Source organism: Pteropus medius, unplaced genomic scaffold, assembly GCF_902729225.1.
Source record: "Pteropus medius unplaced genomic scaffold, Ma_sr-lr_union100, whole genome shotgun sequence".
NCBI lineage: Eukaryota > Metazoa > Chordata > Mammalia > Chiroptera > Pteropodidae > Pteropus > Pteropus medius.
In genome coordinates, this window is record NW_024356249.1 from 22,032,451 (window position 1) to 22,056,574 (window position 24,124).

Consider the following 24,124-nt stretch of genomic DNA (forward strand, 5'->3'; position numbering starts at 1 on the left):
TGAATTAGCCATAGGCAGATAATTAGAATACCTCTGATTTCTATTGGCAGTGAACTTTTATGTCTAGAGAATGCTCCATAATCTGTTTCAAAAGATCTACCTTGGTGCCAATACCACCATAATGGATTTTAAAACTGAAAATCTATGATAAACTTCTTAATTTCAAAATGATTCTCTTTATAAGATCCTAATTTCTCCTTTGGAAAAGCTTGTAATTGCAAATTAAAAGAGATGTTCATGAGTTCACTTAGATTTCATACGATACTATATTCTAAATTAGAAGTGTTACTTCTAAATTAGAAGTGTTACTTCTTGCAAAAAAAATGTAGTAAATTATTCTAAAATCTAGCCAATTCGAAATTCATAATCACTACATTTGTATGAGATTAAAATAAGTATTTTGGTAGGTTAAGAAAGTCATTACTTTTAGTAAAGATAGTAAACTAATGCTGAGATTAAGAGAGAAGAGAAACTAAATCATTTAATCAATCTCTAGGGTTATTTAATGTGAATATATTCCAAAGTGATCAAGATTATGCAAACCAAACACTAGAAAAAAAACACTCTTTATCTAACAAAAGCAAAATATTGTACACTGCTTTACCAAGTTTTGCCAATGACTTAGAAGTTTGCTGCTCTTTTGTCTTGTTGTTGGGACAATAATGAGGTGATCAGAGGCAGTGGCTCTTTTCTCTGAGTCCCCTGCAGAGAATGGAATCCTCACTCTGCCACTTTATCTTATGTAAACCTAAATGCCTTACTTAATTTTTCGGAGTCTCAGTTTTCTCAGTTAAAGTAAAAATTTATTGATTTATGCAATAGACATTTGTTGAGCACCTACAGTGTTCTAAAATTGGTATCTATATCATGATACCTATATCACAGGGTCATTGTAAGAATAAAAGCTCCTGATTAAGGTTGAGTGCTCAGGCATTAAATCGCTTCTGTTTTTGTCAGATCAAGGTCTTTGCATATGCAATTTCCTCTGCCTGGAATATGCTTCCTCTCCTTACTCTCCAATTTTGTGTAGCTAACTCTTATGTATCCTTCTCATGTTAGGCTTCACTGACCCTCTCACACATATGAGGTCCCTCAGTTACTCAGTCTTCTAGCACCCTTTGTGTTTTCTTCATAGTATTTATCACAATTGTAATTATTTGTGATATAATTATAATAATTATTAATAATTATTTTTAAATTATGCCATTTGTTTATTGTCTGCCTCATCACTGTTCTGTTTACATGCCTAAAACATTGTCTGACATCTAGAAGGTATTTAATAAATATTGTTGAGTAAGTGTGAATTAGAATTTCATTAGAGGAAAGAATGAAAAGGGAATAATTCAAAGATAATGTCAATATTTCCAGTTTAAATAATGTTGGCGTTAATAAAGGAAGCAATAGATAAGGAAGAAAAGGATGAGTTTTCGTTTTAAACTCATGCTGGATCGATAGGACCTAAAGGACATCTGCGGGTAGGAGAGAACAGATGTTCAGGAGACAATTGAAAGTATGGTAAGAAATGAGAACTAAAGATATACATTTAAAAGGCCTTATTCTTTACATGGTAGATTAACTTTGGAGATAGCCAGGGGAGGCTTAAAACAGTATCCTGGAGAAAACAATAAAGTACATGTGAAGAGCTATGTGATGATTAATTTTATGATTCAGCTTGGCTAGGCCATGGTATCCAGGTATTTGGACAAACATTATTCTAGATGTTTATGTGAAGGTGTTTTTGAAACCTGAGATTAATGTTTAAATAAAATTGCCTTCTATAATGTATGTGAGTCTCATTCAATCATTTGAAGACCTTAATAGAAAAATAAATAAATAACCTTCCCAGAAGGAGAAAGAATTCTGCCAGCAAATTGCCTTCAGATTCAAATTGCAACTCTTCAGTTTTCTAGCCTACTAGTCTATCTCACAGATTTTGAATCTGTCAGCCTACACAACTACTTAAGAAATCTTTAAAAAAAATCTCTCTCTGTATGTGCCTATAGATGTACACATTTTATTGTTCTCTTTCTCTGGAGAGCTCTAATATAAGCTAACTGAAAATAAGAATAAGAGGGATAACTGATTTAACATAATACAAAATCACAAAAGAGGCAGAAAGTAAAATTCAAAATATTGATAATCAATCTGTGATATTTCTGATATAAATGATGATTTTTCTATATATATGTTTACCTATGCTGAAAGTGCTTTTATTATTACTGCTTCCATATCAAGAATCACAGTCTTTTCAAATACAGAATGGCTATTTCTTGGAAATTTTCTAATTTTTACTTTTGAGGAAGATTTCTGTGGTTCTAAGTTTTAAATATCTGATGGTGTGTTTTTGTGATATTAGTATGTAGATGTTTCTGTACAGGTCTTTTATGAGAACAGGAAAAAAGGTGAAAGAAAGGGTTAGTTTAGGTGTTAATTCGACTGATGAAATATTTACTCATAATTCTGCAAGCCTCGGCCAAAAAGAAGCAAGAATCCTGATGACCAAAACAGACATATTTTGTAACAGAATCTATAGAGTGAAGATAAACTAGACAAGGAAGTCAACAATGGAGATGATCTCTTTTCTACTTAGCCACATGCAAACAGGAAATGTTGAGTCTGAAGGTCCTTTCTGTGCCTACTGTCCCAGTTTTCAACACAAAGAATTAGTAATGAATGTGATAGAACACTGTAAGACTGAATTAGACATTAATAATCATCTACGCCAATATCTTCATGTTCTTTAAAGTAAACTAGTGTTCCAGAGATGTTAAGTGACTAACTTAAAGTTATACAGGAACAATCTTTAGAAATAAAAATAAGTTACTAGCAGATCTTCAACAAAGCAGTCTTATACAGCCAAAAACAAATCTAAGTAAATCCCATACAACTGGAAGAGCTAAGTGAACATATGTGTTGGATTGAAAGCCCAATACTCTGACTCTGATCTAATAATTTTCTTTGGGGATATTTTGTTGCTTTAATAATATATACATGTTCTCTAATGTTGAACTAATAAATGAATGAATATCATTTTCTACTTCACAAAAGACTTATAATACTTTATCTGACTTAATCTCAAAATATCCTGAAGTGAGATAAAATTATTCTCTCAGGTCACACAGTTCTAAGAGCTGAGTGGAACCCAGCTTTTCTAACCTTTATCAGTACCCTTTGACTCACTCCTATTTAGATCTAAGGTCATATTATTAATACATATGATGGGGTAAGACCTCAGGCTTGAGCAGTGTAGACAAGTGTTTTACTTTCCTGACTTGATAAGAAAAGACAGTTAAGAAATAAATAAATAAATAAAACCTCCAGCCAGTTTTATCATTTGAGTTTTGCATCTTCAAAACCCAAATGTCATCATCAAATTATTAAGTATAAATAGCCAAGCTTTGTACTTCCGATTTATAAGAAACCAAGAAAGAACATTAAAAAAAATGAATAAAAGCAAAAGTAAATTTGTGTATTTGAACCACATGTTTATTATAGCATTCAAAATCTCACTGCAGGTTATTAGGGAATGTAAATTTATTTTTCAATTTTTTTAGATTAAGTTTTTCCCTTATTTCTTAATGGAGCAATAAATCTTTGGGGACTGGGCATACCCACAGATTGTGACACATCGCCTTCAGACTCACATGGCATCTTAATAAATCTGTCAGTACGTGCAGTGATGACAGATGTGATAAGAGATTATCCTGGCTCTCACTGCCTATATTTTATTGTTTGTTACAGCCATCTTCTATTTCTGGAAACATTCTCAGCTGCCTGCAGCAGAGCTAGGAGACAGAGTTGAAAAATAAGTTGTTTTTTTTTTCACAATTTACAACCTAATTTGCCTACCACTAATTAAGCAGTACACAAGGTAGAAATATTACTAGAAAATATGTCTTGAACACTGGTTTCACTATTTGGTTTATCATAATAAATTTATTTCTGATCTTTCTTATTTCTGAGTTCTGGAAAACTCATTAAAACCATTTTCTGTGCAGTGTTCTATAAACTTTTGACATTATCTTTTTATACCAGTATGACAAATTTTTTCTTTAAGTCTATAAATAGGAAAGTTGAGAGGAAAGAAATGGACACATTAGCCTATTGTACATTTGGAGTATAACAATCAGATTTGAGGTGGGAAAGTTATATCAATATTTTGATTTTTGTTTTCTTTTGAGAATATATTATAAGATAACGAAAGCATCCATGTGAATTCTGTTACTCAACTTAACCATCAGTGAAATGCACATACATTTCATATACAATGTACTTACAATTGATATGAAAAGAATAGGAAATTGTGTTCTTTTTGATGAGTTTCTAAGAATAATTTTGGCCGCTTTCAAAGTTGTAAAGAATTTTCATAGTAGTTGGCAGAATCTATAATTATTTTATACTTTTCCAGGAACAGAAAAGGTGGAAGTATAAGTAAGTGATACAAAACCCTGGACTCTTTGATCACTTCTACATAAGTCTAGTTTTACTTTTGTTAATTATTATTGTCACTTGATAATTCCAGGTTTTAGTTATCTTTCCATCTATAAAATGATGACAAAAGGCAACCAACTGAATTGGAGAAGATATTCGAAAACAATGCCTCTGATAAGGGGCTAATATCCAAAACATATAAAGAGCATAAACAGCTCAACAATAAAAAAAAAATCCAATTAAAAAATGGGCCGAGGACCTGAACAGACACTTCTCCCAAGAAGACATACAAATGGCCAATAGACAGGGAAAGATGCTCAACTTCACTAGCTATTAGGGAAATGCAAATCAAAACCACAAATCAAAAACCACAAATCAAAACCACCTCACACCCTTTAGAATGGCTATCATCAACAGGACAAGAAATAACAAGTGCTGGAGAAGTTGTGGAAAAAAAGGAACCCTCATTCACTGCTGATAGGAATGTAAATTAGAACAGCCTCTATGGAAAACAGTATGGAGGTTCATCAAAAAATTGTGAATAAACTTACCAAATGACCCAGCATTCCCTCTTCTGGTTATCTACATCCCCAAATTTGAAAACATTTATTCATAAAGATATATGCACCCAATTGTTCATTGCACTATTATTCACAGTGCCCAAGTCATGGAAATAACAGAAGCGCTCCTTGATAGATGATTGGATAATGTGGGTGTTCTATATATAAATATTATATATAATATATATTATATTCATATGTATAAGATATGTATACGAATATTAGCCATAAGAAAAGATGGAACACTGCCTTTTATGACAACATGGTTGGATCTTGAGATTATCATGAAATAAGTCAGACAGAAAAATTTGAGAACCATATGATTTCACTCATATGTGGGATATAAAACTGAAACAAACAAAAACTTATAAACACAGACAACAGTTTAGTGGTTACCAGAGGAAAAGAGTGGAGGGTAAGAGGTAGATAAGGATAAAGGGGGTCAAATATATAATGAAAGAAGGAAACAACTTTGCGTGGTGAACACACAATGAAATATACATATAACATATTATTGAACTGTACACTTGAAACCTATATACTTTTATTAACCAATGTCACCCCAATAAATCTAATAAAAAGAAAAACTGGCAAATCAAATGTTGAATTTTATCTGTAAAAAAATAAAAATAAAATAAAAACTGACCATAATAGAGAAACATGTTAATTAAAATTTTATATTTATTTTATATTTATTATTAGAGTAACTTCTTTCTAAACATCACATTCTCTTCAAGATCATTATTTTTGCATATATAGGAATAGTACATGTGTATATATTATAAATAGTTCTTGAGAAGTGTACTACAAAGTGATAGAAGATACCCATAATCATGTTCTATAAATACAGTTTGAGAATAATAAGTAGGTTACAAAACACAGCAATAAAATGAACACCCATGAATTTACAATTTAATCTAAAAAACAGAATATTACAAATAAAATAGAAAGTACTTCTTGATCTCATTTACAGCCTTCTGATCCTGAAGTGTGTCGAAATCAATCCATTCTCCTTATCAGATATACATCTTCCTTATTAAAGCATTAATAAGATTTAATGCTGAGTTGAATAAGTACTGCATTTTGAAGTAGCAAATGTAAACATACTAAGATATTTACCTCACTGTAACGTAGTATGAAAACATTTCAGATTTATAATAGTGACAAAGTCATAATTACTGCTAATATTACTGTAATCGATTATAGTCATTTGTTTCTAAATACTAAATTTCAGTTAGAGTAAAAAACTAATGTTTTCCATTTATGCCCAAGGCTGAGTCATCAACCACTAAAAATATACTTTGCCAGTTAATACATAAGTTATCATGCATGGAAGCACTTCTTTCAAATTAAGGTTTGACCTTAAATGGTAATAAAAGCAAAAACATTTTTTGTAAAAATGATAGAAATAAAAGCAATGCTTGAAATGATACTGAAAAATGTCCACAATCTCAATAGGTTGAAAGGAATCAAATATGTATTTAGCATCTACTCTAGGTTAAACTATTACAAACTGATGGTTTCATCTCTATGAATTAGAAAATGTAATTTTTCTACTACCATACTGATAACCAGTAGCAGAGTTGAGATTATATATAATGCTGAGATCCATCCATTTGACTCTAAAATCAATTAAGATCAAAATGCTTCACTTTAATTACTGTGTAAGCAATAAGGTAAGGAAAACAGGTCCTTGTACTAAATCCATTATACTATAGATAGGGAATAACATAAACAGATCCTTTCAATGTATGTTCAAGTTGCTAAACTTGATTCAGCAAGTTGAACTTCCATATGATTCTCTGGAGTCTTCTTGCTCTACATTTCGCTATTCACCAGAGAATATGCCTGCTAATATATGCACTATATTCTACAGAGAATAAAAATAATCATGCTTCAGTCATAAGTTTCCTCCAGAAGGTGCTATTCTTCTTAAGTTGATATTGTTAGTGATACAAAATGGAAGATGTGTACATTTTCATTTAACCCATGGTAATAGATCAATTTAACCAATTTTCTAATAAAGCTTGGAATCACAGCAAACTATAACTTACACATTTCCTAAAAGTTTTCCTATATGGAAGGTATCACCTAATAGTCCATCTTCAATCACTATAACTTACACATTTCCTAAAAGTTTTCCTATATGGAAGGTATCACCTAATAGTCCATCTTCAATCACGGCAGATATAATTTCCAAAACTACACATGATTCCATAAAAATATAATCTATTTTGACATATCTTCAAGTATAGATTATCCCCAAGGCAGATGACACATACAAAATCTCAAGTAACACATTCTAAGTAGTAGTGTCTGATATTATAAATATACGTATTTCCCTATTTAGTTTAGAGATAATTCGTAGGCTTTCTCTGATTACAATCTTGAGATAGTTGATCCTTTTCTTATTCCAGTACACCAAATGGTATTTTGAATGATTTTGCTTGCTATGTGAAATTGAGAAAAAAGAAAGATGTACTGGTGTTTGTTACAGATTGCATTTTATCTGAGCGTGGTGTCAGTTTCTTTGTTCTAGTATTGTGGTGAATTAAACTGAATGACGTAGATTGCATTATAGTCTAGAAATAAATTTTGGTATACCAATAGGAGGGAATGCCTAGCAAATGCATTTTTTTTCAATTAACTAAAAACTATATTTAATTCACATCCCCTTAGTTTTTACCTGTCTTTTTCTGGTCCAAGATAATACACTACATTTAATTGTCATGTCTCTTTAAGTTCCTCTTGATTGTGACATTTTCTTAGGCTTTCCTTGTTTTTGGTGATCTTGACAGTTTTAAGATTTGGTCAGGTAATTTATAGAAATCTCCTCAACTGGAATATTTATGATTTTTTTATGATCAGATTTGCATTATGGGTTTTAGGAAGAAAGACGACAGCTCATAGCAAGGGTACAAACTATCAACAAACTTAGCACTATTGGTTTGTAACCTTGACCACTAGCTGAGATTGTATTTGTCCAGTTTCTCCCTTGTAAAGTTACTTTTTCCCCCTCTTTGGAAGAAAGTCAGTATCCAAAGCTCACTTTTAAGCCATGGGAGGTCATGCTTTACCTCCCTAAGGATGTACTATCTGCATAATCTTTTGAAATTCTAACAGAAGATTTTGCTGTCCTCTCCTTCTTGATAAATTTATTCAATTATTAATTTACATAAGTATTGACTCATAGTTACAGATGTAATTTTTATATAGTTTCCATAGAAAAGAGTGATTGGAGGTTTTAAATGTAAAAGTTAACCTTAAAGAAAAAAACATAAAATAATACCATCGAGGATTTTAATTTAAAAACTATTGAAAAAAATATTGAAGAAAAACTAATTTCAACTAACTTAGAAAAAAATATTTTTGCTATTATTTAATATTTATAAGATATAATAAGAAAACCAAGAGATAGAAGATATATAGCCCAAGTGGAGATTTTAAAATCATCTAGCAAATCCAATCATAGGAAAAATACATGATTCAAAGTTCATAAAAGAGGTTTGAGATTGTTTTTGCTTACTTACCAGTCAAATTAATTTAGTAATTGCTAGTTATTTGGACAGGATGCAATAGTCCAAATTCTATTTTATCACACTTAAATCAATGAAATTTCATTGATTCAAAAAATAAAAAATATATCAAAGAGAACACATGCATGAAAGAAAATCGTCAAAATTTTAAAGCATCATGGTATTATTTATTTTAAATATAGCCTATATAGATTAAGTACAAACACATATTATGGTGTAAAATAATATAAATTAATGTAAAATTTAAAATGCCACCTGTTTCAAAATACATGATCATGCATCCTAAAGAGAAATGCCTTTTAAAAAAACAAAAACAAAAAAAATTGTATTTCTCAGAATTTGAAATTACATTGAAAGAATAATTATACTGATGACTTTTTTTAAGTTACTAATGTTAACCTGGTTCTCCTATGTGAATAAAATGCCAAAAAATTGAGAAGAAAGACACAATTTCTATTTTCCTATTAAATAAAATTACAAGTTGAATCCAAATTAGAGGTGGAGTAATAAAGAGAAATGCAAGTAGCTAAAATACATCCAAAGCTTATATTCATACTTTACATATATAGAGAATTATAGGTTGCTTACTTCTATTTTAACTAATTTTCTTCAAATAGTAATAGAACACTGTATAAAATCACAATCACTTAAGAAAACTTTGATGGAGTAACCCTCAAAAGTAATTCTGACACTCTGCACACTAGGTGCTATACATTCCTACACTTTTTGACTTTAAAGCATTTGTTCTTCAAGGCCGCAGTGTAAAATATACAGCTACTCAAGATCCTCAAGTCCTCTGTCAGCCTCGGTCCATTAATTAGGATTTAATACTCAAATATCTACAAGCTATCCTACCAGAAATGCTGAGATTTTTTCTCTCAAGACTTTGAGGTCACCACTTCTTGAATCTCACAAGGCCTAAACCAAAAACAGGCCTAAACAATACATTCTGTGTCTATCCTGTTGGGCATCATTTGACTCTCCAAAGATTATCACTTAAATGACAAGGGTAGGAAAAGGAAGTGTGGAAGAGACGTCCTTCCTACCTAAAGTATCCTTTTCATTGTTGTCCCACCTGAACTTCAAGATGAAGAGAATTTTCTGAAATGGGAGAAAACATTAGGGCTTCAATTATACTAACAGAATTATAGGCTGGTAAAAAGAAATAAAAAGCTAACTCTTATATTATCAAAATTTATTATTTAATTAATCATTATTTTATTATTTCCATTAAAAACTCAATCTCTTAGTAATATTGCTTATTTGAGTTATTGAGAAATTAATTTTGTGTTTGAATAATATCAAAACAATATCAGAGAAAGAGAATTGGAAACCTCGATGTCCCATAGAGTACATGACTGAGAATATCAAAAACACTCCAGACCCCTGAAACCATTGTTTAAATAAGATTTTGTAGACAGAAAATGTGATCAAAGAAGATCAACTCATGACTGATTCTTGGAGAAAGCCTAGTTATTTAATATCAATTTGCTATGATGTTGCTGGTGGTAACAATATTCTTAAGAAGGTATATCCGGTCCTTCGGAAACATGGCGGAGTGAGAGATATCCTCAGATCTCTTCCCTTGAAACAAGAATAAGGTGAACATTTAAAACCCAACAAAAAAAACACCCAAACTGCACACCAGCATATCTGAGTGTGGGATCTGCACATAAGAGCTACCACAGGTCAGAACCCCAGGTGTCAGGCAGTGGACTGGAAGAAATACAGAGGCTATCTTTCACTGTCACCAGAGCTCCTTGCAAAGAAGGGAGAAAGGTGAAGGTGGGGACTTCCCTGAGCAGCCTGCCTGGAATTGCCAGAACTTCTAGCCTACAGCAAGGCCCAGTCAACAGGGCAGAAAGCAGAGAAGTGGGACAGGACCACAGAGAAACAACAGTTGATTATTAGCAGCCCCGATTGCAAAACCGAAGCTAAGCCACAGCCCCCGACCGACAACCCAGAAGGCCCCTCCACCCATATCCTTTAAGACTGAACACTTTGGAGCCCCAGGAGAATCTGAGCAAATGCTGCCAATGATGAAGTTACCTCTCACAGCCTCTGGAGTAAAGGTCTGGCGACTTCCCTGATTAGCCTGCCTGGAAGTGCTGGAACTTCTAGCAGCTGACAGCAGGGTCCAGTCATCAGAGAAGAAAGCAGAGAAGCGGGACAGGACCGCAGAGGAACAACAATTGATTTTTACCAGCCTGGGTTGCAAAACCGAGGCTGAGCTGCAGCCTCCAACACCCAGCCTAGAGGGCCTCTCCCCTCATACCCTCCAATACGGATCATCACGGAGCCCCAGGAGAATCTGAACAAACGCTACCAAAACTGTTGTGAACACTGATAGAGACTGAAAATGAGAGTAGCAAGTGTGATTGATTGAATATCCTCAAGAAAATAAATAAGACATTTAAGCTTTATATAAAGCAGGAATCCAAGAGGCTTAGACACCACCTACTGGAAACCAAAAGAAAAGCACCTTCTTTGCAGCAGGCTAAAGAAAGGCATTTATATAATAAATCTTCTTTCTGAAAGAAAAGCAGAATACATTTCCATTAATCCCCAGGTGGAGAAATAGTCCATTAAACACCATGAACAACCAAGGTGACATGGTTTCTCAGAAAAAAAAAATCTCCAGAAAATAAGCTTACAGACATAGAAATATGAGACTTAAATGACAGAGAATTCAGGATGATACTTCTGAAAAAATTCAATGAGATCCAAAACAACTCAAATCAACAATTTCAGGAATTGAAAAAACAACTAGACTAGCAGAGCAAGGAGATTGAAATTCTCAAAAAGAACCAAATAGAACTTCTGCAGATGAAGAACACAATACATGAGTTGAAAAATGAAATAACAAGCTTGGGAAATAGAGTTGACCAAATGGAGTAAAGGATCAGTGATATCAAAGACAGAAATCTAGAAATAAATCAGAAGAAGAGGGAAACCAAAGAATGAAAAATAATGAAAGAGAAATCAAGAACTAGCTGATACCATCAGGAGAGGAAACATAAGAATAAAGGGCATCACTGAAGGCAAGGCAAAGGAGCAAGGACTAGAGAGCATTTTCAGACAAATAGTGGATGAAAATTCTCCAAATTTAAGAAATGAGCTGGAGTTAGGAATTCAAGAAGTCAACAGAACACCCAATTATCTCAACCCAAAAAGGTCTTCACCAAGAAACATTGTATTAAAGTTATCAAAAATCAACGACAAGACAGAATTCTCAGGGCAGCCAGAGAAAATAAGACGGTAACCTATAAATGAAAACTATTAGATTATCACCAGACTTTTCAGCTCAAGCCTTACAAGCCAGAAAAGAATGGAATCGAATATTTAAACTATTAAGTAAAAGGAACTACCAGCCTAGAATAATGTATCCAGGTAAACTCTCCTTTAGATATGAAGGAAAAATGAAGACCTTTCCAGATATACAAAAATTGAGGAAATTCTCCACTAAAAGCCCTGCTACAGGAAATACTGAAAGATGTCAGCTCATATAAAACAAAATAACATAACAACAACAACAACAAAAAACATAATTAGGAGTAAAGTGCCTATCAGGAAAATAGAAGCAGAAGAGTGCAAACTTTACTAAGCACAGGGCATTATAGGCTTAAATAATAAGAAAAGAATTGCTATAGCAAGATAGTAATGAATGTTCAAAATATCTAGGGAAAAATGAGATAATAATGACTGAAAAGAGGAGGATTCAAAGATCCAAATTCGCAAAGGGGAATAAAGAAAAGGCACATGCAGAAAAAAAAAATGGATGAGACTATATATGTAACTATCCTTTACATATTTGTAATGGTAAGCACACACCAAAGATTCAGAGCTGAAGTATATAACATAAAACAAAAAGAACCCAAGGGAAAACCCACAAAAGCCAAGTAAGTAAGTAAGTAAGTAAGTAAGTAAGTAAGTAAATAAATAAATAAATAAATAAATAAATAAATAAATAAATAAAATTAAAAGAAAAAAGAACAAACCAGAAACCTAAGGACAAGGAAGCAATGGAAACACCAAGCTACCAGAAAAGAAAAGATAAAGTGACTATAAGAAAACCTCATATTTCAATAATCACCCTAAATGTAAATAGACTGAACTCACCAATAAAAAGTTACAGACTTGCAGAATGGATCAAAAAACAAACCTAATGATATGCTGCCTCAGGAGACACATCTCAGCTCCAAAGACAAATATAGACTCAAAGTGAAAGGGTGGAAATGATATTTCAAGCAAATGGCATTCAGAGAAAAACGGGAGGAGCGGTATTCTTATCAGACGAAATAGACTTCAAAATAAGAAAAGGTAAAGAAAGATACTGAGGGACACTTTATAATGATACAGGGAATCATGCACCAAGAAGACATAACACTTATTAATATCCATGTTCCCAATCAGAGAGCCCTGAAATATGTAAAGTAATTACTAACAGAAATAAAGGGAGAAACATTATCATACTAGGGGACCTAAATACTCCACTGTTGGATATGGACAGATCATCCAAACAGAAAATCAATTAGGAAATAACATTCTTAAGTGACACATTAGACCAATTGGACATAATTGACATTTACAGAGCCTTTCATCTCCAAACAGCTGATTATACATTCTTCTCTAGTGCACATGGAACATTCTCAAGAATCAACCACATAATGGGACACAGAGATACCCTCAACAAATATAAGACAATTGAAATCATGTCAAACTTATTCTTAAATCATAATGCTTTGAAACTAGAGATCAACTGCAAAAGAAAGGAGGAAGAACCACAAATACACGGAGAATAAACATCATGCTACTAAAAAATAACTGATTCAAGGAAGAAATAAAAAGAGAGATCAAGACATAGATAGAAATAAATTATAATGATAGTACAACATATCAAAATGTGTGAGACATGGCAAAAGCAGTCATAAGAGGAAAGTTTATACCATTACTGGCCTATCTCCAAAATCGAGAACGAGCTCAAATAAACAACCTAATGCTTCATCTTTAAAAAATAAAATAAAATAAAATAAAATAAAACTAGAAAAAAAAAGAAGAAATTAAATCTAAAGTCAGCAGGAGTAAAGAAATAATCAAAATTAGAGGAGAAATAAATGAAATTGAAAACAAAAACAAAAAAATAGGAGCTGGTTCTTTGAGAAGGTGAATAAAATTGACAAACTCTTAGCTAAACCCACTAAAGAAAAAAGAGAAAGGACACAAATAAATCAGGGATGAAAAAGGGGAAATTACAACTGACATTGTAGAAATACAAAGGATCATACAAGAATACTATGAAAAAGTATATAACACCAAACTTAATAACTTAGAAGAAATAGACCAGTACTTAGAAAAACACAATCTTCCTAGACCGAATCAAGAAGATCTGGAAAATCTAAAGAGACCAATCTGCAGTATGAAAATTGAAATAATCATCAAAAACCTACCAAGAAGTAAAGTCCAGGACCAGATGGCTTCACCAGTGAATTCTACCTAACATTCAAAGAACATTTAATACCTATTCTCCTCAAACTCTTCCAAAAAATCAAAGAGGAGGCAATACTTCCAACTCATCTTATGAGGCCAGTATTACTCTGATACCAAAACTTGGTAAAGATAACACAAATAAAGAAGACTACTGACCAATATTTCTCATGAACACAGATGCAAAAATCTTAAATAAGATACTAGCGAACTGAATACAGCAACATATGAAAAATATTATATAACACGATTAAGTGCACTACACCCCAGAGGCACAGGGATGATTTAACATATGTAAATTGATTAATGTGATACACCACATAAACAAATTAAAAACTAAGTGTCATATGATCATACCTATAGGTGCACAGAAAGCCTTTGACAAGATACAGCATCCATTTATGATCAAAACACTTAAGAAAATCGGTATAAAAGAATAATAGTTACCTTAACATAATAAAGACCATATCTGACAAACTCTCAGGCAACATTATGATTAATGGTGAAAACTAAAAACTTTCCCTCTAAGATCAGGAACAAGACAAAGCTGTATACTATTGCCACTGTTATTCAATATAACACTGGAGGTCCTGGTGAGTGCAATCAGGCAAGAGAAATATACAAATGGAATCCAAATAGGAAATGAAGAAGTCAAACTGTCACTATTTGCAGATTACATGATTTTCTATATAGAAAACCCTAAAGACTCCACAAGAACACTACTAGAAACAATAAGCAATTACAGTAAAGTCTCTGGATACAAAATCAATGTTCAAAATCCATAGCATTCCTATAGTCAAATAATGAAGTGTCAGAAAAAGAAGTGGAAGAAATAATTTCTTTTGCAATTACAAAAAAAAATAATAAAATACCTAGGAATAAATTTAACGAAACATGTGAAGTACCTATATAATGAAAACTACAACTCTATTTTTAAAAAAAATCGAAGCACATACAAAGAAATGGAAAGATATTCCATGTTTTTTAATTGAAAGAATCAACATACTTAAAATGATCATATTACCTAAAGCATTATACAGATTTAATGCAATCCTCATCAAAATTCCATTTGCATTTTTTAAAGAAATAGAACAAAAAATCATCAGATTTGTATGCAAATACAAAAGACCCCGAATTGCACAAGCCATCCTGAGAAAAAGAACGAGGCTGGAGGTATCATTCTGCTCAACTTCTAATTATACTACAAAACAACAGTAATCAAAACAGCATGATATTGGCAGCAAAAGAGACACATGGACCAGTGGAATAGAATCAAGAGTCCAGAAGTAAACCCATATTTATATGGACAAATACTTTTCGACAAAAATGACAAAAACATACAGTGGAGAAAGGAAAGTGTCTTCAATAAATGGTGCTGGGAAAACTGGAAAGCCACATGTAAAAGAATGAAACTAGACTGTTATCTATTGCTACACACCAAAATTAACTCAAAATGAATTAAGGACCTGTATCTAAGACCCGAAACAATAAAATGCATAGAAGAAAACATAGAAACAAAACTCAAGGATCTTGGACTTGAAGAGGATTTTATGAATTTGACCTCAAAGGCGAGGGAAATAAAAATAAAATAAATGAATGGGACTACATCAAACTAGAAAGTTTCTGCTCAGCAAAAGAAATCATCAACAAGGTAAAGAGACAACCATCTGAGTGGGAAAATATATTTGCAAACAATGCCTCCGATAAGGGCCTAATATACAAAATATACAAAGAACTCATACCACTCAATAACAACAAAAATACAAATGAGCCAATCAAAAAATGGGCAGAGGATCTGAACATATCCTTCTTCCCAAGGACATACAAATGGCCAATAAATATATGAAAAGATGCTCAACATCAATAGCTATTAGAGAAATGCAATTCAAAACCACAATGAGATACTATCTCATAACTGTTAGAATGGCTATAATCAACACGACAAGTAATAAATGCTGGCGAGGATGCGGAGAAAAAGGAACCCTCATACACTGCTGGTGGGACTGCAAATTGGTACAGCCACTATGAAAAACAGTATGGAGTTTCCTCAAAAAACTAAGAATTGATCTACTCTCCACTGGGTATTTACCCCAAAGACTTAAAAAATCATATCCATAAAGATATTTGCACACCAATGTTCACAGAAGCATTACGAACAGGGGCCAGGACATGGAAGCAACCAAAGTGTCCTACAATAGATGATTGGCTAAAGAAGCTGTGGTACATATATACAATGGAATATTACTCAGCTATGAGATGAAATACTGCCATTTGCGACAACCTGGATGGACCTCGAGATAATTATGCCAAGTGAAATAAGCCAGACTTAAAAAGTAGAAAGTCACATGATATCACTTATATGTGGGTTATAAACCTAAAAGCAACAAACGAACAAGACAAACAGAGAGACTCGCAGACATGGACTATAGACTTGTGGTTACCAGCGGGTAGGGGTAAGGGAGGAGGGGGAGTTGGATGAGGTAAAGGGGCTCAAATATAGGGACATAGGGGGAGGATGAAGTGGGTAAAGGAGATCAAATATATGGTAGCTGAAGGAAACTGGACTTTGGGTGGTAAACACACAATAAAATATACAGATGTTAAATTATAATGTACACCTGAAAATTATATAATTGTATTAACCAATGTTACTCTAATAAACTTATAAAAAATAAATAAAATAAAATAAAAATCACAATGAGATACCATCTCACACCTGTTAGAATAGCTGTTATCAACAGAACAAGTAATAAATGCTGGAGAGGATGCGGAGAAAAAGGAAACCTCATTCACTGCTGATGGGACTACAAATTGTCACAGCCGCTATGGAAAACTGTATGGAGGTTCCTCAGAAAAACTAAGAATTGACCTACCATATGATCCAGCAATTCTTCTGCTGGGTATTTACCCCAAAGACTTAAAAACCCATATATGAAAAGATATTTGCACACCGATGTTCACAGCAGTACTATTCACAGTGGCCAAGACATGGAAGCATCCAAAGTATCCTACAATAGATGAAGCTGTGGTACATATATACAATGGAATATTACTCAGCCATAAGAAGAGATGAAATACTGCCATTTGCAACAACCTGGATGGACCTCGAGATAAGCATGCTAAGTGAAATAAGCCAGACTGAAAAAGTAGAAAATCACATGATATCACTTATATGTGGGATTTAAACCTAAAAACAAGTGAACAGTACAAGCAGAGACTCAGGGACTTGGACAATGGACTAGTGGTTACCAGAGGGTAGGGGGTGGGAGATGAGGGAAGAGGTAAACAGGGTAATGGGGGTCAAATATAGAGGGAATGAGAGAGAGTGAAGTGGGTAGAGGAGATCATATATATGGTAGCTGAAGGAATCTGGTCTCTGGGTGATAATCACAAATAGAATATAAAGATGTCAAATTATAATGTACACCTGCAAATTATATAATTACATTAACCAATGTTACCCCAATAAACTTTAAAAAATTAAAAAATAAATAAATAATATTAAGAAAGATAATATTATCTTTAAAAAAAAAGAAGGTATATCCAACATTCATCTGAGCCAGGAAAAAATTACTCAGTAAAGACTTACAAAATGTCTACTTTTCATTAACTTAACTCTCTAGTGTGTCCTTTAAGATAAAATCATCGCAAATTAAATTAAACACCTTGCATAACAGAGTTATTAAATTGTCACACTACCAAAAATGACTTTTTGGTTCAAAGTTTATCTGTGGTACTATCTTTGGCAAGTTAGAATTAAAGCGGTTTTTGCTTTATGAAGATAACATGAAATGCTTTTTTTTCCCAGCTTTATTGAAATATAATAGACAATTAGTTGTTCATATTTACATTGTACAATTCAATGAGTTTTTTGTTATAGTTGGCATACAATAATATACTAATTTCAGTTGTATAGGATAGTGATTAAAGATCTATATAACTCACAAAGTGATCACCCCACTAAATCTTGTACCCCTCTTCCCCCTTACATAGCTTTTTACAACATTGTTAACTATTTTCCTTATGCTACACTTTGTATTTCCATGCCTGTTTTGTAACTATCAATTTGTACTTCTTAATCCCTTTGCCCTTTTTCACCATGCCTTCAACCCCCTTCGCACCTAATAGCCCTCAAAATATTCTCTGTATCTATGAGTTTGTTTCCATTTTCGTTGTTCTTGTTGTTGTTTATTTTGTTCTTTATATTCCACATGTACATGAAATCATGTGGTATTTATCTTTATCTGACTCACTTCATTCATCACAATACCCTTTAGGTCCATCAAGGCAATATCTTTTCCATTCCTTTCCTTTTAGCCTCTGTGTGTCTTTTAATCTGAAGTGAATCTCTTGTAGACAGCATATGTAGGGGTCTTGTTTTCTTATCCATTCAATCATCCTATCCTTTGGTTGGAGCACTTAAGTCTTTTTCATGTGAGGTTTTTGTCGATAGACATGTAGTTACTACCATTCTTTATTCATGTTTTTATACATGTTTTCCCTTTTTAGAGAAGTTCCACCAACATTTACTCTAATACTGGGTTGGTGTTGATGAATTCCTTTAGCTTATTTTTGTCTAGGAAGCTGTTTATTTGTCTTTCAACTTTATTTATTTATTTATTTTAAGCGAGGTGACCTTTGGTTGACCTCACAGATTGCAAAGATCTTGTCAGCTTACAATCCCTTATTTTTATTTTTTTATTTTTTTACTTTTTACACCTACAGTACCTGGTCTTCCTAAGTGGTCTTCCATCCAAGTACTAGCCAGGCCTGACCCTGCTTAAGCTTCCGAGATCAGACAGGATCGGGCTTGTTCAGAGTGGCATGGCCATAGACTATATGTCCTTCAACTTTAAATGAGATAAGATATTGCTGGATAAAGTAGTCTTGGTTGCAGATCCTGGGTTTTTATCACTTTAAATATTTTGTGCTCAGCCCATCTGCCCTGCAAAGTTTCCTTTGAGAAATCAAAAAGATTTCTGCCAGTCTTATGGGTGCTCCCTTGGAGGTGACTAATTGCTTTTCTCTTGCTGCTTTTAAGATTCTCTCTTTGTATTTAACCTTCCACATCTTAATTATGATGTGTTTTGGTGTGGGCTTCTTTGAGTTCATCTTTTTGGGGAACTCTCTGAGCTTCTTGGGATTTATGTCTACTTCCTTCACCAGGTAGGGAAAGTTTTCCATCATTATTTCCTCAAATAGCTCTTCAACCTCTTGTTCTCCCTCTTCTCCTTCAGATAACCCTATGACATGGATATCTTTGCATTTAATTTTGTCCCATAGGCTACTTTAATTATTAATATATTCTTGGTGACTTCTTTCTTGCCATTCTGATTATATGTCCTTGGCTTCCCCATCCTCTATACTGGTGGTTTGACCCTCTTCTTCATCTGCTTCATTCTCTCTAATATATTCTTCATCTCAGATAATATATTCTTCTTTTCTGACTGGTTCCCTTTTATAATTTCCATTTCCATTTTTATGTTTTTTATTTCTTTGTTGAAGTTCTCACTGAGTTCATCTACACTTACTCAGAGTTCACTGAGCATTTTTATAACCAGTGTTTTGAACTCTGAATCTGTTAGATTGCTTAACTACATTATTCCTGGATCTCTGTTCTTTTCTCTCATATCTTTTCTGCTTCTTTATCTTTCCATTTTGGCTGCCTTTCTGTGTCTGTTTCTATGTACTAAGCAAAGCTCCTAAGTCTCCCAGTCTTATTGGTGTGGCTTTGTGTAGCAGGTGTCCAGTGGAACAGTCCTGAGAGGGGTTCAGCTGCAGGTCAAGTTTAGCCCCAGCCTGTGCCCCTCCAGGGCCACCTGTTAAGATTCAGCAAGCAATCCACAAATGCTGTGCTTACAGTTATCTCAAGAAGCCATGACAGAAACCAAGGTGAGCTGCCACCAGTGTGGGTCTCGGAGCTGCTCTGAAGTGTCACAGGACTCACCAAAGACACAGCTGGATATGGCTTAGGTAGGGCAGAGAATTGGGGGAGGTAGAATTTCAGAGCATCCTCTGGCCGGAGTGAACTCTATTATCAAGTTTCATGATGTCTCAGCTATGGTGGCACTGTATCCACACATTGGGAGGGGGGAGGGCTCAAAAGAGGATCAATGAATATAGCCAGCACTTCTCCCTGGGAGAAAGTCTCACCTACAGGCCTCCTTCCAACAACTCAGTGTTCCACCGTAAGTCCCTGGTGCCCCCTAGGCAGCTGATCCAGTGCTGGTTCTCAGAGCAAGCAAGTCCATCACTGTCAAAGTCCATTTACTGATATAGCCCCTTTAGGAGGAATGTATGCGACTGCCATAGCATCTGTCCCACTCAGGGCGTGCAGCCTCGCATCTTTGCCCCCTCCTACCTTCTACTGTTGCAAGATAATTTATTTCTCTCCCTAGTTGTAGGGCTTCTGTTCATCTAGACCCTAGGTGACTGCTTGCTGTTTGCTCTGTGTTTCCATCACGATTTTGATGTGTTTGCAAGAGTAGATGAACAAAGCCTCTATCATCTATGTCATTTTGCCCAGTCTTAACATGAGGTGATTTGTACATAGAAGCATGTTAGTTCTAGTTCTTAAATTAACAAATATTTTATGTTTAACAAAAAATAACCAATAATTTAAAATGAGATCATTTCAATATAGCTTCTAATTCTAAATATTTTTTTTGAATGAGATACTTTCTTAATGGGTATATGCATGGAATATAGGTCTACTGAGAATTGAAACATTTATACTTTACGTAATTGTGATGAACATATAATTTGTTCTTCATTTTGAAGAAACAATAGAATTCTACGATATGGTGACAAGAGAAAAGGGGAGAATTAGGTTTATGACTTATCCAAAAATATCATAATTAAGAATTGAAAGAAAAAATCTTGACCATTTCCTTTTTAACCCATCAGAAATCATCTGATTTTCCAAAATATCATTGTCACTGAACTTCATTGTAACGTTAAATAAAGTACAGGCTCATCTAAGCATTATTAATGCTTAATTAAAAGGAGGCCTGCACTCTGTTCACCATTGTACATAATAAACAAAGTCAAAAAGCAAAGAAAAGCTCTTAAACCTTTACTTTATTATTAATGGTGATTGCTAATTATTTTTTTATCATTCAATTTTTTAATTTTGATAAATAAAATCCTAAAATATGACACATCTTCACCCATTCAAATATATTTTCCAGTAAATGTATATTTAATTTGAAAATTATTTCAATTACCTTTAGGTCCCTTAGTTTAAATTCTGCCTTTTTCTTTGAAAAACAGACCAGTCCCTTTTAATATTAATTCAGTTAAAGGATTGTCCTCTCACATATTCACCAGTAAAATTCTCTGTAAGCTTACCCTAGCTTCTCTTCTAACTAAAGCTGCATATAAACTAACAAGATGGCTTAACTGAGTGGTCCAGTTGGACTAAATAATTTGGTGTGTATGTTTTGAAATGAAACAGTTTACAATTAATGAAATCAGTGCTTACATAGAAATATGAAGTCTGTTTCTATGCAAATAAAAAGAAATAGAGACCAGAAGAAACATTATAATTTCCCAAATAATGCAGGTAAAGTTTTGAGGGAAATCCTGAAGTATTCAAATAGAAATCTTTCTTTTTCTTCACAAGAGAAACCTAAAATAATGTGGATATATCTTAAAGAAAGTTCCAATTGCTTGGAAGAAATGGAAGTAATGATTCCTGTAGAAAGCTGTTTTCATTGATTATGCTTTTAAGTCTAGTGTACATGATGAGTCAAGAGATATTAAGACCATCAAAGATAAAATAAATATGATGCCCTTGTAATACCTGCAATTCGAAACACAAAATATGAAAAACCTATATCGGCCATTTTTATACCAAATTAACTTTCTCCAGTTCAAACCTCGAACTTGAGATCAAACAAAATCGTTTGAGAAGCAGAATATGCTTTAATGTTCTATTAGTTTTTAGTCAAAGTAAATGGTATGTATCAGGATTAAGAAAAAAAAAATCTCTGTACATTTAAGAATCAAATGAACATTTTCAAATTTTGAGATGAATTAAAGCTTAGACATAATATACTCAAAGGAATTTAGTTTTTTTCATTTATATTTATCAAATCAGTTTAAGCTCAGCCTTACTTCTCTGCATATCTTTATTTCCTGTGAATGAGTTGGTAAAAAGAATGCCACAGCACCCATTCTGATTAGCTAGCAGTTAATGTGGAAACTGATTTAAAGTCTCTGCCACTGAAGATGTCAAAATAGATGTTACAAGATGATAGCACTGGGCTTGAGATGTCAAACATAATTAAATTTTTTTTTCGAATGTACTCCACAGTTTATACATACTGAAATATGTCTTGCCTTTTGAACTTGTAGAATGCTGTGCTCTGCAAAATGAGAGAGGCTTTATTTTAGTTTAGACTCCATTTAGGAGTGAAACCATTTCATTTGTTGATACCCAGAGGGTTCTTCATTTTGGCAGGACTGATTTCTCTCACCCTCTTATCTATGACTATCAAGGTTGCTTTTTCTTCTCATCCCTGCGGGTTATCCAAATTAGAGAATAAATGAAGACATCTTTCTTTTTACGATGATATCACTCATTTTTTTTTCTTTGAAAGGGGAATCAGAAGTTGCATGTTACTTAGCCATATTTATTTACTATTTACTAAGCTTATCCTAAAGTATTTCCCTTGGCAACATGTGTGGTAAAATGATGGAAGAAAAAACAAAATCTATCTCTTTGCCTTTTTATGACATGTGCTCAAAACACACTGAAAGTATAGAATGAACTATGTACTTCAGAGAATATCACCATAGATTCGCACCCTTATATGGAAAATACAGAATTCCAAAAGCATGGATCCTGCAAAGAAAATTCTCTGTCTCCACATTCTCAAAAAGTAATCTGTGGAGCGCTGACTCATCCCCAATCACAGCCAAGCACCCTATATCTAGCTTTGAAGTATATGTAGTTGGTCAATCACATTGTTTATATCTTTTCTGTCATGAACTTCTAATTTTTATTTCATTGTGATCAGAAGATGTAGTTGCAGTCTTTCCAATCTAAAATATTTATTAAGGTTTTCTTGTTTGCCTGCTACATGGCTGTTTTTGTAAATGTTTCATAGCACTTAAAACTATTTGGTTTTCATTTGAAGAGCACTAAGTACAGTACATTCTGTTACTAATAATTATTTGTAATAATTGTTCAATTCATTTTGTACATTTCATAAATCTTCTTACTCTATCAAGCCCCAATTAATGATGTAATACAGCTCTCTAGAGATGAGAATGAAACTTTTGTTTTTTACACAAAAACTACATAAGATAAAGAAAAAAGATTAATGCTAACAAAAATGAGTTAAAAAAGTAAGACACTTGCTAATTCCTCATCTTTTATAAAATGACATCAATATATATAATTTCATTTCTCAAGCTATAAAATGAAACTATTAAAATTAATGAATAGGCCTACAAATATGCTGCAATACATATTTTCAGGTTACTGAGATATGTGGAGGAATTGAGAGCATGCATAGTGGAAACAGATATTATAGAGCCACAGAAAGGAAACGAAACACAAGAAAGCCAAAGATAAGATCACATATACTAATACAACAGAATTAATATCAAATGTCTATCATAGAAATGTAAGTGATATTAAAATCACTTTTTAAAAGAAACTGACTCCTTAATTGAGATAAGTTAAAAGAAACAAGTCTCAGCCATTTATTGTATACAAGATGATACCTAAAACAATGTAATTCATAGCTTGAATATAAAAGAGTAAGCAAAAAAACAAAATTATACAAATAAAATGAAAACAAACAGAGCAATACCAATGTTGGGCAAAAATGAACACAATATACAGAACATTAAATAAAACAAAGAATGTTGCTTTTTTTTTTTCATTTTGATGAAGGATTTCTTGTTCAGGTAACGCTAAGGATTTCTTACAGAGAAACATGGGTGTTCTTTTTTAGGGTCTTTGTATATTTAAGTTTATATTTAGGGTACCTTCACACATGAATGAAAACATGGTTTATGTGAATATTGGGACTGTGTTAGTTTATGCTTATGACTCTTAATGTAGTTTGCTTGGTTAACTACTGGTATCTAATGTCCCCA

General features: G+C 33.1%; 1 pseudogene; it reads right to left on the reverse strand.

The window, feature by feature from the left end:
• Positions 1–18,727: 18,727 nt before the first annotated feature.
• LOC120601349 (uncharacterized) lies at positions 18,728–18,847 on the reverse strand (annotated as a pseudogene).
• Positions 18,848–24,124: the final 5,277 nt, after the last annotated feature.